This window comes from Leptonychotes weddellii, chromosome 4 (genome assembly GCF_054177405.1).
Source record: "Leptonychotes weddellii isolate Sample4059 chromosome 4, ASM5417740v2, whole genome shotgun sequence".
NCBI lineage: Eukaryota > Metazoa > Chordata > Mammalia > Carnivora > Phocidae > Leptonychotes > Leptonychotes weddellii.
In genome coordinates, this window is record NC_138372.1 from 136,756,733 (window position 1) to 136,761,500 (window position 4,768).

Here is a 4,768-nt window from a genome sequence, read left to right on the forward strand (position 1 = left end):
GGTGGTGGGTATTGAGGAGGGCACGTTCTGCATGGAGCACTGGGTGTTATGCACAAACAATGAATCATGGAACACTACATCTAAAACTAATGATGTAATGTATGGGGATTAATATAACAATAAAAAAATTTTTAAAAATAGACATCTTTGGCTTTGATATTTTATTTCTTTATTCTTCTTTGTTCTCTTAATCCACTCCCTAATTTAAAGAAGCAGGAGAATAAAGAGAATGTAATAATTGATTAAGATGAGAAAATCACCAAGAGGTAAAAATGATTCTTTTTTCCATTTGTAGATTGAAATATTGTCACCAAATGACTTGTTACTTTGGCTTCTGTGCAAAGAACATTAATTTGCTATGAGTAATGCTTCCACTGAGGTGTGTGTGTGCTGGTTTTAAGATCAGAGTTAAACAAAATAGTTTTTTAGATTATTTATATTATTATTACACTAAAATTTCAGAGCAGGTGACCATTTTATGATGGAAAGAGCTATGGACATGAAGTCAGAAGATGGATTTAATTTTTTTAAGGTCTGGAAGTGTTTATGGGCAAAACATTTAACGTCTTTGAGACTCAGTTTTTCATCTGTAAAATGAGAGTTTGTACTACATAATAAGGTCTTCTCCAGCTTGTAAGATTCATGGTTCTCATTGAGGTAAGCATAAATGCATTGATAGATAAGTATTTCACTTCACAAAAGCTAGAAAATACCAAGAAAACATATCACTTCTCTCCCATAAAATATGTTATTAACTCAGTAAAAATAATGTAGGTTTACAAATTAATTTCTACTTCAAACTGTCATATCATCTGTTTTTCTAAAACTTCTGAAATTTTAGAGGCTTTGGATGACTGTTGATTAAAAGTAAAGTTTTTTAATTGAAAAGGAAATGTATTTCTTTATCATTTTCAGTTGACAAAAACAATCATGCTTATTGTAAAAAATTCAAACAATATAGAAGTGTAGACAGTAGAACTCTCTTATTTCCTCACCCCCACTAATGACCCTCTTAGTTCCATTCCCCAGAGGGGATTTTTGGTTTGTCTTTCTGGATATTTTGCGGTCAATGTGCAAAGTGTAAGTGTATACGTAAAAACATACACACACAAATAGGATTATAGTGTAATACTATTTTGCAACTTTCTCCCCCCCCCACACACACTTAACAATAAAACAATATATATTGGGTCTTTTTTTCCCATATCAGCATAAACAGATATTCCTCTAAGGTAAAGAAAAAAAGTCTAAAGACTTCTAAGCCTGAGGATTAATTCTTTTTACTAGAATTTAACATAATAAATAGGAAAATCATTCTGTTACTGAAATTATTTACAAAATGCTGTCCTTAACTGACAAACCTTTAGTCCCGTATCTTCATGACAGCAGCTGAGAGAGTGCCTGAGGGTTTTGAAGATTCTTCAAGGTGTGTCATATTATGGTTCACATCAGTGCACACTGATATACCTCCCTGGCAAGAACTGAAAGATACAGTTCTTAAATCCCCTGGTGACCCATTATCCATGGATCATTGACAAGATAGAATGTAATAGCTCCTTTTTACCAAGGTAAACTTCCCAGTGAAACTGTACTGTTCTTGCCCTGTGTCCTTTATTTAAACAAAAAAATTAATCTAGGAAGAAGAAACTACATTAAGTATATAATACAAATGCTCTCATATTCTTTATTGTATTTTTGTGTTTATTGAATGAGGAAATATCTATTGAAGTATGGTAGCTGTTTAATATAAAGACTGAGATGGAAATTTTTCCCACAACTTAGCTTTCCAAATAGATCATCTGAAATTCAAGGCTAAATAAATTGCACAAGATCCAGCATTTGGAACATCAAGTTAAACTAATAGATGTTTTGCCTATTTAAGGCATGTAAACAATAGTTCAGTTGGTACTGTGGACCAAAACTGAACATTTCCCATTATTTTGCTATGGTCTAAAAAGTCAGTACTTCTCTATCCAAAAAATTGTTTCACTTGTGAACTGGGCCATCATCCTAAGCTCTCAGAGACCCATTCACAGACCTCTGCAATGTTTACCATGTGGCACCATGTTTTTGCAACATCACATATTGACAGTGCTGTGTTGTAAATATCCTAATGTGATGACAGGACATGGCCATGTTTTTATGTGGTTCTGATCTAGATCCTGTCTGAAAGTTCCTTATTTTATGTTAAACTTCTTGACTTCTATAAGGGTTCTTCCCATGTCTATTGGTTTAGAGTTAGAAAAGCTTAGAAATACAAAGATGATGCTCTTGTCAACTTGGTTAACACTTTATTTCCTGCCCAGATCAAAGAAAAAAGGAAAAGAAAAAGAAAAAAAGGCAATAACTTAACCAAAAAAGCAAGTTGCAGAAAGTTTGAAGGCATGACATATAGTTATATAAATATAGTAAAAGTATAAATTGTTCTTGGAAATAATAAACATTAAATTCTGGATAGTGGTTACCTTTGGGGAGAAAGACAAAAGAAATTAAGGAATGGTACACATGGAAGGAAGACTTCAAATGTATTTATATTTTATTGCTTAAAGAATCTGAAGCAAATATTGAAATAGTTAAGGCTTGACAAAGCTGAGTGATATGTGTAGGGGTTTATTATATTAATCTCTGTACTTTTCTATATGCTTAGAAATTTTCATAATAAGCCTTTTTTTTTTCACAAAAGAATCTGGGGGCACTGGGTGGCTCAGTTGTTAAGTGTCTGCCTTCGGCTCAGGTCATGATCACAGGGTCCTGGGATGGAGCCCCGCCTCAGGTTCTCTGCTCAGCAGAAAGCCTGCTTCTCCCTCTCCCACTCCCCCTGCTTGTGTTCCCTCTCTCTCTGTGTCTCTCTCTGTCAAATAAATAAATAAAACCTTGGGGAAAAAAAAGAATCTGATTTTAGAGCTGAAAAGGACTTTAGGAACTATCTAATATTGATATTTAATGAGCAGCTACCCTGTGATGCTAGAAATACACTGGTATACCAGAGAAACAAGTTCTCTACACCCTTGGAGCTACATTCTACTTGGAAAGAGGCTACATTTTTAAAAACTGTGAATACATGAAAACAGATATTGATAAGGACCCCATCTGAAGATGAGACAGTTGAGGTAAAGAAAAGTTAAGTGATTTTCCTGAGTTTCAAGCCAGTTCTAGAGTCTCGCCTTCCCAAATACTTATATTTTCCCCTGATTTCTCTCTAACTTAATGTTATTCTAATTATTGATGGTATTAGGTACAAACCCATTGACAAGGTCTCACACTTGTTTTGTAACCATCTCTAATTAAGATATAAAAGTTACAAGTTTGTCAAATGCTAAAACTTAACTGAATAAGCCTTAAAATTATTTGAATATTTTTGATATGACATTAAATTTACACAATTTCTTATTAGGTAGGTCAGCATTATCTTCATTTCATGGGTGTTGAAAGAGATGAATGGGGGAGTAGTCATGGAGTGAAGTAAATTGCCTAAGGCTCTATAGGAAATAAAAGTGACAGGTTCTGGATCAGAATACACAAGTCTGACTAATCTAATGCAAAATCTTGAATAACTTTCTTTCTGATCTTTCCTTTCAGATTACTGTGCCTTACTTCCATACATTCCTGTAAAGCCAACACACTCTTGAAAATTGTAAGAAAAGAGCCCATAACACTAATATCTTGTCAGACAAATTGAGTATTTTTTCACCTCAAAGTTGCAAATTCATTGATAAAAATGTCTAACATAAGCTTTTGTATCCATCTAAGTGTGCAAACCCTTCTCTCCAGATGGTCTCAAAGAATGTCCAGGGAAATAATCACCCAGACTGTAAGTATTCTAGTCAGAGCTTTGAAGACAAATTTCAGGTGAGCTTTTATCCACTGTTGGCAAACAAAGGGAGTCGAAGAACAGAGTGATTATGGTGACTTAACCTACCTAGATGGTGTTATGATACCCATTCTACTTATAAAATCCTAGCATTTACATTTCTTTCTTTCTTTCTTTTTCTTTCTTTCTTTCTTTTTGTAATATGCCACAATTTTTATTGCAACGTGGCCATTATTGGGAGGGTGGGGAGTTTGATCTCAAAAACAATGTTCCATTTAAGGCTCTTTTATACAGAAATTGCCATCATGACTGATATTCAAAATATTTTTCATGTTGCAAAACTTACATGGTAAACGTAAACTCCTACACTTACTCAGTAGTGTACACTCAATGAAAACAAAAAGGCATTAGTAACAGTTATTTCTTTTAAGATATGCAGGTAACAGGAATGAATACTGAGTACTAGGGTAAGTTTTAATATTATGATAGGCAAAAATGATTGTTTCAGCTTCTTTCTGTATTCATTTTTTTAAAGCTGTCATTTGAAGAAATGAAGTCCTTATGGGAAAATTATTCTGAGCAGAATTTAAATATTCAACATCAGAAGGTAGGATGGTCTAATGCTATTCCTACCCAGGAATCTATCAGCAGACTTTACCCCTGTGCACTTCATGCTTCCCTACAAAGCTGATTATAGGTTTATGTTGTAAGTGCTTGATATTGACTAGTACAGGAATATTCCAGAATTACTTATTATCTTCATTTTCCAATGAATTCTTTCTTCCTTGGCTGATGTGTGAGGCTAGGCTTCTAAGGACTTCTTCAGTGTCCTTATTAAGAACATCTGTAAAGAGCATCAGAATGAAGTGTTGAATTTCACCCATTTGGATTTCATTAAAGTGTCTATAGTTGTCAAGCATTTAGAAAGTCAAGACACTAAGAGTTTGGGGTTTGACA